The sequence below is a fragment of the Chiloscyllium plagiosum genome, chromosome 26, assembly GCF_004010195.1.
Source record: "Chiloscyllium plagiosum isolate BGI_BamShark_2017 chromosome 26, ASM401019v2, whole genome shotgun sequence".
Classification (NCBI taxonomy): Eukaryota; Metazoa; Chordata; class Chondrichthyes; order Orectolobiformes; family Hemiscylliidae; genus Chiloscyllium; species Chiloscyllium plagiosum.
In genome coordinates this window covers 8792210-8805101 of record NC_057735.1, presented here as the reverse complement: position 1 = coordinate 8805101, position 12892 = coordinate 8792210, and the positions used below count along the sequence as shown (strand labels likewise).

Sequence of the window (12892 nt, the reverse complement as noted above, 5' to 3'; positions counted from 1 at the left end):
GTGTGGGTGGCTGTGTGTGTGGGTGGCTGTGTCTCTGTGTGTGTGGATGGCTGTGTGTGTGGGTGTCTGTATGTCTGTGTATGGGTGGCTATGTGTCTGTGTGTGGGTGTGAGTCTGTGTGTCTGCATGCAAAGTGTGTATGAGCGTGTCTGGGTGTGTGGTGTGCATAAACCTGTGTGTCTCAATGTGTGATGTGTCAAAGTCTTGTGTAATGCGTGTGGCATCTACTATGTGTGGGTGTATCTGTGTGTATGGGTGTGTTTGTATGTATCTATGGTGTGTACGTGTGTCTGATGTGTGTTAATTATGGTGTTTATGGATATGTGAATGTGTGTTTCTGTTAGTTGTGTGTCTGACTGTGTGCATCTGATGTCTCTGTCTGATGTGTGTGTGTGTATGTTGACTCCTTGCCAAGCCAATGGAACAGAAGCCCTTGATGACCCCTTAATGTTTATGAACATTTTGTAATCTGATTACATAATATTGATAACAAGGTTATGTTTCGTAATAAAACAGTTGCCATCTTGTTTCACCTGCAGGGAAATTTCATTCCCTTACGTACTGTGCATTCATCAGTGTGTGGTTCATGCACACACCGGGGTGAATAGAAATCATTGGTTTTGACTGCACAATTGAGAAAGGTGTCCAGTTCAAATGTAACAAAGATAAATCAGTCACCATGTTTGCTCCAGAAAGTGCTCACTGTTTCTGGATGGATTATGAACAAGTGGCTATGTGTGTGCTTAGTTACAGAGGATGTAATGGGGCATGTCATCATTGAGCGCAACCATAGCCTTTCTGACTGTCAAAACATTTAGCCTTTTCTGTACATGTTCCTTCTTTAATTCATTCACAGCTATGTATTTTTGAAGTCACTATTCTGAATGTACCTCTTGAGATTTGGAATGGACTCCTCTCACAATTATCACCTTACTCTGGCTCTAAGTGGAGGAGATGGTGTGTAGTATTATTGTCACTTGACCGTTCAATGCTCTGACGACACAGGCTCATGTCCCATTGCTCTAACTGGTGGAATTGAAAAACTACTCTTATTATTCACTGTACTTATACAAAAATATTTGGTACGCTAATATCTTTTAGGGAGGGAAATCTCCCATCCTTGCCTAGTCTGGCCTACATGTGTCTCTAAATGCACAGCAATGTGGTTGACACATAATAGCCTTCTCAATTGGATGAGCAAATCACTCAGTTCGAAAACAGTTAGGCATCAAATCCACATTCGATGAAAGAATCTTAAAAGAATTCAAATTAGAAAGTTGACGTCCACAAGTTTGACACCCTTGTAACATCGAAACATATAAGATAGGAGCAGGAGGAGGCCATTTGGCCTTTGGATCCACTCCTCCATTCAATACGATCATGGATGATCCTCCAACTCAGGCCCCTGTTCTCACTTTCTCCCCATTTCCTTTGATCTCTTTAGTCCCAATAACTATGTCTACCTCCTTCTTGAGAACATTCAGTGTTTTGGCCCCAGCTGCTTACCGTGGCAAAGAATTCTACAGACTCTCTATTCTCTGGGTGAAGAAATTTCTCTTCATCTCAGTCCTAAATGGCCTACCCAAAATCCTTCGACTCTGACCCCTGGTTTTGCATTCTCTGCTCATCAGGAACATCCTCCTGCATTTTCATTGTCTAGTCTTGTTAGAATTTTATATGTTTTATAGGTTTAGCCTATGGGTTGAAAACTGATATGTGAATGTTGAAGTGTCATTGGATATCCACACTTGCATCTGTGGATATATTTTATATATTTTTATTACATAAATCTATGTTAGATTATGGATGTGATAGTCAAATTGACTTTTAATCCAGCTGGTTTGGGCTAATCCATAAAACCATAAGATCAAAGATCTAAGAACAGACATAGGCTATTGGCCCTTTGGTTCTCCACAGCCATTTGATCTTGGCTGATATGTTTCTCAACACCATTCATCTGTCATCTCCTCATAACACTTGATTGTCCTAGAAACCCATCTCCTTCACATTCTGATTTAGGGAAGGACTATCTCCCAACTTTCCTTGATCTGGCCTACATGTCACTCCACACGCGAATGGTGGCTCAGTGGTTAGTACTGCTGCCTCATAGTGCCAGGGACCCGGGTTTGACTCCTGCCTCACGCGACTGTGTGGAGATTACACATTCTTGCTGTGTCTGAATGGGCTTCCTCTGGGCGCTCTGGTTTCCTCCCACAGTCCAAAAGTTAGGGTGGATTGGCTGTGGGGTTATGGGGGAGGGGGGGTTGGGTCTTGGTAGGATGCTCTTTGGAGGGTTGGTGTGAACTTAGAAAAAGGCCCTTTAGTCTATCCCAAACTAAACTAGTCCTGCCTGCTCCTGGCCCACATCCCTCCAAGCTTTTCCTATTCATGTATCCATCTAAATGCCTTTTAAACTTTGTAATTATACCCACATCCACCACTTCCTCAGGTTGTTCACGCCACGTGCAAAGCTCCCTCCGAAAAAACTTGCTTATTATGTCTCTTTTAAATCTTTCTCCTCTCACCTTAAAAATGTGCCTCCTCATCTTGAAAATCCCCATCCTTGGGAAAAGACAACAACCATCAACTCTATCTATACCCCTCATCATTTTGTAATCTTCTATAAGGTCACCTCTCAACCTCCAACACTCCAGTGATAAAAGTCCCACCCTGTCGAGCCTTCCTTTATAACTCAACCCTTCCATACCTAGCAACATGGCCTGCGTCCACACTGCAGGGATTCTATAATCTGATCGACTTGGAAATTGCCCCATTAGTTCCACAGCAACAAATACAAGCCTTGCCAACAAAGCTCACAACATGTACAAGAATAATGCACAAAAGTTCAGTTCAAATCCTATAGCAATTTGAATTCTGATTTTCAAAACAGCTTCCCTTGTTAAAATGTAACCGTGAAACAATTAGATTGCGTAAAACATTCAGTCGAGCTTCTCCATCAGGGGTTTACATTCCGTTGTGACCAACCTGACTGAAAGTCTAAATCTCCTGTGAGCTGGTGAAGATGAGGCGGGGTCCTTGCGAAATGTTTACCGAAGCAAATTCTTCGAAGCAGTACGCAAAGAGTTAATCAGCAGCAGCAAGCTCTAAACTTGCTAATAATTGGCTCACTGTAACAGAGCGTGCTCAGAATGGCAGGTAGAGGGGTGTGTGAAAGAGAGCAGTTGGCTTGGAGCCCCGGTGTGTGAATCTGCAGTCCATATGCGAGGTGGGATTTTAGAAAGGAACGCGTTTGCGGATTTTGACAAGTGTCGATTGATGAAAGATAGGTCGTGTTGGAAGCTGCTGATTGCAGGGCGACCTGGAGCTGCACATTAGGTCAGTGAAGCCTGTTTTCCTTTAATACATGTGTGAATACCAGGTGTATTCAGATCTCTGTAGCACAGCCTGTCAGCTTCAATTCGCACCTGGCTGAAACTGTTTTAAAGCTGATTATGAATTACTTGAACTTTTGAAAGTTTAGTGTGGGAGGACCTGCAGCACTTTCAGCTGGCATGGTTCTACTCTGAGCAACCAACTCTTGTGTAACTGTGATCTGATTGCACCAAGTGGCAATGTGTTAGGTTTCTGGCTCTTATCATTCAAACACTACTTTGAAAGTGAGAGACAGATTTAGAAGGGATTTCAGGAGAGGATAGTTAAGACAGGTAACCTCACAGCCTTAAAAAGTATTTGAATGAACACTTGAAGAGTCATAACATTCAAGTGTTAGAAAGTGTGCCTAATGTAGGTTTAGTGTCATTGTGACAGAACAGACTTGATGGGCCAAAGGGCCTCTTCTGTCCAAATGATTCTATGATTATATCTGAGATCTAGGATTGTAGAAATGGGAGGCACCGTGGCTGTTGCCTCATAGCGCTAAGGACCCGGATTCAATTCCAACCTAGGGTGACTGTCTGTGTGGAGTTTGTATGTTCTCCCCATGGATTTCCTTCTGGGTGCTCTGGTTTCCTCCCACAGTCCAAAGGTGTGCAGATTAGGTGGATTGGCCACAGGAAATTGTCCGTAGTGTCCAGGGATGTACAGGCTGGGTGTGTTAGCCATGGGAAATGCAGGGATGGAGTGGGTTAGAGTGGGATGCTTTTCGGAGGTATAGTGTTGATGGGTTGAATGGCCTGCTTCACACTGTAGGGGCTCAGTGGGTCAGGAATGGTATCAGGGCCAGAGGGCAGCACAGTGGGTTAACAGATCAGTATTTCATCGCTGGGATCTGAATAAAAACCAGATGGGATAGAAATTACTATCTGTGCCAACAGCTCAGATCTTAAATGAAACATGTCTGGCCAGCCTTAAGAGTAAACGGGGGCAGTGCTCTGTTGTTCCTGAACTGGCAGCAGAAAAAGTATTACTGATCTTGCACTGGAGTAGTAAAGCTTTGATGTTCTGAAGCAGAACAGTGTAGAATGGAGTGTTTTAATGGCACACTAGTTGGGAGTGCTTTCTGCTGACTGAGTGCAGAAAGCTGGAAAACATTTACTTAACGTTACTGATGTCCATCACCCTCTGAACTGAAAAACAAATTAGCAAATTACCAGTCTTCTGCTTGATTCACTGAAGTGAAAAATACCCATTTCTTTTTATTACTTATGCATTTAAAATAAACTCAGTTGCCTGATTGAGAACATGAATTTCTGTTCCATTATCGCCTAAACTAAAAGTGTCATTGAGAACGAATAGATTGTGGATGACAAAGTATAGCTTTGTTTGTGTGAGGCCAAGGAATGCAAACTGTTTGACTCAAGTTTCAATATTGCTGTTGGTCCATGTTTGGACTTGGGGAATAAAAACTGAAAGATTTGATTTTATATAGCACCTATCTCCACAACAGACGTTTTGGATCACTTTACAGCCAGTGAAGCGATTTCTGAAGCAGTCACTGCTGTGATTTGGGTAACTGTGGCTCCCAGTTTGTGCATAGCAAGCTCCCGCAGGCAATGAGGACCAGTTAATCTGTTTTATTTTTGAGAAACTGGTTGAGGGATAAATATTGGCCAGGAATTTTGTTTTTGTCTCTCCCAACAGCTGTGAATATTTTTCAGAATTCCCTTTTGCAAAAAGGCAATGGAAGCAAAGCTTTTTAATGTTTTTAAGGCAGAGGTAGGTATGTTCTTGATGACCATGGGGATGAAAGATTATTGGGACATGCAGGAATATACAGTTGAGGTTAAAATCAGATCGGTCATGATCTAATTGAGGGATGGAGCAGATACAGAGGGCTGAATGGCCAACTTTTATTCTTTGTATGGATCCTGGGGAGAACTCCCTTGCTTCCTCTGGTGCAACTGAAACTTTAATGTTCCACCTGGGCACCTAGATAGGGACACTGGTCAATAAGACCCCACCTCCGACTCCCTCAGTACAGCTGGAGAATGGCAACGAAGATTTTTGTGCTCACTTTCCAGAGTGGGTATGACCAGAGCCAAAAAGTAATCCAGAGCCAAGAGCACTACCACCTGAGCCACAGCTAAATGAGGCTGTATGTGGCTGGTATGAGGGTAGTTTTCTGATCACACGTGAGAGTCTGAGTCCAAAACAGACTGGTCAAGGAGAAGGCAAAGTCAAGAACTGACTTCAGGTGTAGACCTCCATTGAAGCCTACTTGTTGCATGCATACTCCCTATTTACAACCATACGTGGTCATCTGAGATTGACTAGGTTCTGTGCTTGTTGTTACAATGTTACTTGCATGTGCTTCCCTTTTCAAATCCAGTTAAATTCTTATGCATCATGCTTCTTATGCCATGTTGGAAGTAGCTCCATGACATCATGGACATCTGGTCGCCCTACTATGGGAAAGATACAGAGGCTTTGGAGAGGGTGCAAAGAAGGTTTACCAGGATGCTGCTTGGACTAGAGAGCTTGCCTTATGAAGAAAGGTTGAATAAGCTCGGACTTTTCTCTCTGGAGAGAAGGAGGAAGAGAGGAGACCTGATCGAGGTGTACAAAATAATGAGAGGAATAGATAGTCAATAGCCAGAGAGTTTTTCCCAGGGCGGACATGCACAAGGATAGCAGTGAGTTGAAGGGTGCATAGTTTAAATTACTATATTTTACATTAGGATTAAACCTCGGCACAACATCGTGGGCCAAAGGGCCTGCTCTGTGCTGTACTTTTCTATGTTCTATCATCATAAGATTGCTCTACGGTCCCAAAACCCCGCCTCACTGTTGTCTTTCGGAATGTATAATTCATTCCAGAGATTGTTTTATATTTCACACGCTGTGCTGTACAAATGCAGCTTCACATCGTTTGTTGGCATATTCATCGACAGAAGAGACCTTCTGGTGCATTGAGTTGCAACTGTAAGTGCTGAGTTTGCGTCCAGACCTGGCGCCTGAGGGCTGAAAGGTGTATTCAACTTAGGTTGTGTATTAACTGTGAATACATCCAATGGCAGAGGACAAGAGCAAGAGAGATTGCTGGTATGATAGAGAGAAAATGGGACCCTGTGCTGTTACCATCCATGACTACAGGGTGCTTGTAAAAGTACACTTTGGCACAGCCACTTGGATTTCTTAACTGAACTGTAAAGGACTCCAGCAATCACTGATTGAATTAGGGTTGCTCCCTGTTGTCATATTGTAGCCTTGCAACTTTCTGATAAAACTAGGAGAAAGTGAGGACTGCAGATGCTGGAGAGTCAGAGTCGAAAAGTATGGGGGCGCTGGAGGGGGAAAGAGGGCAGAGAGATAATTAGGGGGTTGGGGGTGGGCCTGAAATGTTGACTCTCCTGCTGCTCGGATGCTGCCTGACCCGCTGTGCTTTTCCAGCACCACACGTTTTGACTGTGATAAAACTATAGCAAGTGAGAGGCAGGTAATCAATGGACCCAGTACTGATACCATTCGCCTATCAACCATTTACATTTCACGATGTGGGGTAAGTCCCACTTAATAATTTCAGTTCATTTCGCCTCTGGGGTTTGGCAGAGGGACACAGGTAATTTTCCATTGTAATTCCTGATAGAACTATGCTTTCTCTAGCTTTTCTGAAGTCGCTGATTTGTCGTCTTTTACTTTATCTGGAGGTTTTTGAAGCTATAGTGTGTGTGTGTGTGTGGTGTTAAAACACTATTGCATCAGCAACCCCAGTCATTGCAAATTAAGGGAAATCTGGATGTTTTTGCTGATGAAGCTCGCTATATGTTTATGGGGCTTGGAGAAAAGCTATGTGTAGTTTTGAAATGCTCGGTTGAAAAGCTGAGGCTTACAGTACAAACGTCTTGCTAATTCTGAAAAACGGCAACAAGATCAGATGAAGCTGATGACGAAAAGTTAAGTGATATGCCACTTAGAGGGTGCTTGTGCTGTAGTAGTGGTGGTGTCCCTGACTCTGAGCCAGGACACCCAGGTTCATGCGCCACCTGCTCCAAAGGTCTATGTGTCACCTAGGATGTAAAGTGCCAGTTGCAGCTTAGTTGGCAGAACGTTTGGTTAGAACGTTGTGGGATCCCCCTGTAAGCATTTGAGCCTATATCTAATCTGGCTTTGCAGTACATTGCTGAGGGAGTGCTGCACTGTCTTAGATGCTACCTTTCAGATGAAGTGTTAAAGTAGACCCTTTCAACCTCTATACTTGTAAAAGACTTCTTGGCAGTATTTGAAGAACTTTGGTATTCTGGGCAATAGTTATCCATGACATAACTCAATGAAATGATGTTCTAATTATCAAAGTACTGTTCACGGCAGCTTGCTGTTGTGTTATATCTTGCAGCTAATATGCAGTTTAACCTTAAGAGACATGCTTATGATATTATACAATATCATAGCACATGACCTCATGGTGTAAAGGTCTTAGACTCCATTTTAGTTGGGGCCATTTGAAGCATGACATGCTGATGAAAGTGTATCTGAAGTAATTTAGTATTAGCCCAGATACTGAAATACTGTGGTTGTAATATATTTATATACCATGACTTGTAATAAATGTCTGTTGAATCCTTCAGTGCTATGATGCCCTCCTCTAGTTCTTATGTTACAGGAGCTAACACAAGTATTGTCTCACCTGGTTCAAATAGTCCGCTGAAGGTAAAAATCCACAACATTGTTAATCCACTTACTTTGTGCAAATTAGCTCCAAAATGAAGGCATAGCAGTGGTGAGACTGTGACTTTTCTTTTTGGAGTATTTCCAATGTGTAATTTTCTTCCAACATCTTCCTAAAGTACATCTGAGAAAGAAAAGAGGAAGGTTTTGAAACCTCTGACTGGAGCAGCACCAAGATTTGAGCGACTGGTGTTCATACTGATGGCAGCAGTTAAAGTAACAGCGTTGTCTGAGGACCTGAAGCTTTTGTTTGTTGGAAAGTACATCTTCCTGCAGAATATTAACACAAATCTACAATTCAGGCCAAATGACAAAGCAGTCATTGTGGGGAAGTTTCCCTGGATCATTGTTTGGGGTTTCAAACTATCACCAGAATCTGCCAACTCCATGTACCATGAGGAGATTGATTATGTGGGCACTGGGCAAACAGCCTACCACGTGCACTACAGTGCAGTTCGCGGGTGTCCTGGTCTCTGTATGTGAAATTCATCGCTCCAAATTACTTTTGAACTTCCTGAAAGACTGGTAAAAAGCAAATACAAGCTCCTTTGCACACCAAGATAAGGCAAATGGGAGTGAATTGTTCCCTTGCAGTCTCGGCAGTTTGACAGGTATTTAGGTATGTAAAAACCGAAATAGCTGCGATGCTGTAAATTAGGAACAAAAACAGAAGTTGTTGGAAAAGCTCTGCAGGTCTGGCAGCAGCTGTGGAGAGAAATCAGAATTAACATTTCAGGCCCGGTGACCCTTCTTGGAACTGGTATGTGCCCTGTGTTTCTATCACAGAATCCCAGAAGGGTTAAGGTGCAGAAAGAGACCATTCAGCCGATCGTATTTACACTGGCTCAGTAAGTGAGCACCGTTACACAGTGTCTGCTCTCTCCCCACTCATCATTTTATCTAAATCATTGACCATTGCTATCTTGAATGCCTCATTGACCTACCTCCATTTCCCGTCCAGGCTCTGCATTCCATGGCCTGACTTACTGTTATGTATTTCTCCTCACTTCATCCTTGCACTGTACATCTATGCCCTCTTGTTCCTAAAAAGGAAAGATCACTTCAGAGGGCTGTTATGAATCAATCCCATTGCTGTGGGTATGGAGTCACATGTAGGTCAGACCAGGTAAGGTCAAGATGGATTTGTTTTTTCAAACAAATAATCAGCAATGGTTGGTTGCTACTAGAGAAGAGTTTCAGAACAGCTTTGATTGAGTTCACATTTCACCATCTACCTTAACTTGGGAATTGAACCCATATCCGCGTGCATTTTGTATCAGTTATGCAAAACAGACAGTTGTCGTGAGCTGAGTTCAGTCAATTTAATTTATCTCTTGACCTAATGCATCCCCACATCTCTTTAGTCCCAGGTGCATCATTTTAATTTGAAGATTGCTGTATAGCCCATTCAATGGCCCTTTTCTTAGATGCAAGCAATGACCTTGAAATAACTCCACAGAGGCCAGTATCCCATCACCAAGTCACCCTTTATTTACACACAGAGAGTCCTTGACACTGATCCAGCTCCCTCAGAGCCAGCTCTCAGAGTGACTAGAACCTCTGGAACTTCTGTTTATTATCTGATTGGACCGGGTCAACAGCCCCAGTCAGGGAACTCTACTCTATGAGATCTACCTGGCTGACCTCAGTACAGGCTGAATGGATAGTAACACTTCAAAACAAGATGGAGCTGTCCTGAAACTAAAGTTGAATCACTGAGAGTGGCTGGATTCCATTCTAAGGCAATTATTGAAAATCCGAACTGTTGTAACAATTAATGAACTTGATGTGAGTCATGGATTCCTGTTCATTTGTAATATCAATATACATTCCCTGTATTTTTATTGGAGACTGAAGTAATCAAAATACTATGTTTGTTTACGCGTACATTATTTGTCTGGGTGTGAGTATTTCCTCAGATTCTGGTTTGACTGTAGGGGGAGACTATGTTTTAAATACTATCCCAGCATGCACTTCTCATCAATCCAAACTTACTTCCTGCCATCAGGTCATAGAGTTCTGCAGCATGGAGTCAGGCCTTTTGGCCCAAGCTGGTCTATGCTGACCCCATTTCCCTGCACTTGGCCCATATCCTTCTAATTATTTGTTGCACTCTTGTGTTGAGCTCTTCTCATGATAAATTTCTACATTCACCTTTTATAATAGGATCTAATTGTGTAAACCTGTAATGCTCTAATTAGTCCATCTGCTTGTGGTGGTACTGGCCTATCTCAGTTTTGTATTTCCCAGTCCTTCAGTCTGCATTGAACAGTAACTTATAAATATACATGCATCAGCAACGCAGAAACTAACTGATTTCTCTTTGCTTCATACCGCTCCTATTGTTGGGAAACAACCTATCCACTGATTCACAGTTGTAGCATGTTTGATTAGACGAGTTTAGGAGAGATTTCCACGCTTTGGTAGGTTTAAATATTAACCAGGTTATTATACATTAAGTAGTCTCATACAGAACTAGGTGTATTTTGCTAAAGCCATCCTGCTTTCCTCGCCAGTCTCTCTACCATGTGATCACGTCCATTGTCACAATGGGCAGTACTACTCACACTGTCCTCGACATTAACGCTTTCAAACCCTTATAAATTACACCAGTGAGCACAATACTATTACTCATAAAATCCCTACAGTGTGAAGACCGGCCACTCAGCCCATCAAATCCATACCAACCCTCTGAAGAGCATCCCACCCAGGCCCAGTCCCTACCCCATCCCTGCATTTCCCATGGCTAATCCATCTAGCCTGCACATCCCTGGAAGCTATGGGGCAATTTAGCATGGCCAGGCAACCTAACCTGCACACCTTTTGGACTGTGGGAGGAAACCAGAGTACCCAGAGGAAACCCACACAGACATGGGGAGAACAGGTGCCCAAGGGTGGAATCAAACCCAGGTCCTTAGTACTGTGCAGCAGCAGTGCTAACCATGCTGTCCATATCCCGTGCGATGTTACGTCCACGTATTTTAAATATGTGTTGGTCACTTTTAATGAAAAGCCCATTTTGGGGAAAATTTAGATGAGACATTTTCAAATAAGTATCCAAGAGGCTATCAATATAATTCAGTCACTGAGAAACCCAATGGGGAATTCAGAATAAATATCTTCACACAAAGAGGATTGAGAATGTGGAACTCATTCGGGAGTGAGCAATGGAGATCCATTCAGGCAGCATTTACAAGAGAAAGTGAGAACTGCAGATGCTGGAGATCAGAGCTGAAAAATGTGTTGCTGGAAAAGCGCAGCAGGTCAGGCAGCATCCAAGGAGCAGGAGAATCGACGTTTCGGGCGTAAGCCCGTCTTCATTCCTGAAGAAGGGCTTATGCCCGAAACATCGATTCTCCTGCTCCTTGGATGCTGCCTGACCTGCTGTGCTTTTCCAGCAACACATTTTTCAGCATTTACAAGAGACAGGCTGTCGGGAAACATACAGGGGAAAGGGGAATGTCAGGTTGCAAGGCTGAATTGGATGTGGAAAGGTGGAACATAAACATCAGCATTGACTGATTTGGCCGAATGGTCTGCTTTTTGTGCTGTGTATGTGGTGTATTAGATTACTTGCAGTGTGGAAACAGGCCCTTCGGCCCAACAAGTCCACACCGCCCCGCCGAAGCGCAACCCACCCATACCCCTACATTTACCCCTTACCTAACACTACGGGCAATTTAGCATGGCCAATTCACCTGACCTGCACATCTTTGGAGTGTGGGAGGAAACCGGAGCACCCGGAGGAAACCCACGCAGACACGGGGAGAATGTGCAAACTCCACACAGTCAGTCGCCTGAGTCGGGAATTAAACCTGGGTCTCTGGCGCTGTGAGGCAGCAGTGCTAACCACTGTGCCACTGTGCCGCCCAGTCGGATTCAGGTCTTCTGACCCAATGTGTTTGTGCTGGCATTTTGAAAACCTATTCATGGACAGGAACTCCCCCGGTTCCGATAATGAGCAGTTTTTTTTCAATATAATTTTGATTGAGGGAATAAACATTTGTCAGGATTCTAAGGTTAATCCCCATGTTTTTCATCAAAGTTGTGCCACGTGATCATCCCTGTACACCCAAGAATGTAGATGGAGTCTAGCTTTGACATCTTATTGGAAGACTGTGCAGCACTCCCTCAGTCCTGCACTGGGGCTAGCTGAGGCTTTAGTGCTGATGTCCCTGATGTGGCACTCAAAGCAGCACCATATCTCCAGCGTTGGGAAAGCACACATTGAAAATGCTTTGTAAGTTTAAGCTTAATTTGTGCAGGTTGTATGTGCTGTGCTACCTGGCAGTGCTGGACACTAGTGCTTTATTACAGGAGCTATGCTTGCTTGCATTTCACCCATCTCTTAGATGTTTGGCCAGATAGGTGCAGTAGACAAAACAAAGCTCACACTTCCGTGAAAATAGAGTCGCAGGTAGATAGAATAGTGAAGAAGGTGTTTGGTGTGCTTTCCTGTATTGGTCAGAGCATTGACTACAGGAGTTGGGAGGTCATGTTGCGGCTGTACAGGACATTGGTTAGGCCACTGTTGGAATATTGCGCTTGGGTTGTTGGTGCTGTTTGTAAATGCCCAGGATTCTAGTGGGGTGGGCGAGTGGAAAAGGGAAGGTATGTCTCAGTGGTCACTGCTGGGTGTATTCGTTGTACTGTACTAACAAGGTAAAAACAATGACAGCAGATGCTGGAACCCAGATTCTGGATTAGTGGTGCTGGAAGAGCACAGCAGTTCAGGCAGCATCCAAGGAGCAACGAAATCGACGTTTCGGGCAAAAGCCCTTCATCAGGAATAAAGGCAAAGAGCCTGAAGCGTGGAGAGATAAGCTAG

The 12892-nt window shown here is 43.6% G+C and overlaps 1 protein-coding gene across 6 annotated transcripts in view; it reads left to right on the top strand.

Annotated features, from left to right (window-relative positions):
- The window catches only part of plekha6 (pleckstrin homology domain containing, family A member 6), a 330961-nt gene that overhangs the window by 191734 nt on the left and 126335 nt on the right, over positions 1–12892 (top strand). Inside the window, exon 1 of one of the 6 annotated variants that reach the window (XM_043716435.1) lies at positions 3190–3336. The exons of the other annotated variants lie outside the window; for them this stretch is intronic. The gene's annotated coding sequence lies outside the window, so the exon portion shown is untranslated. Of the gene's footprint in view, positions 1–3189; positions 3337–12892 lie in introns of those variants that run through there. 6 annotated transcript variants of the gene reach the window in all.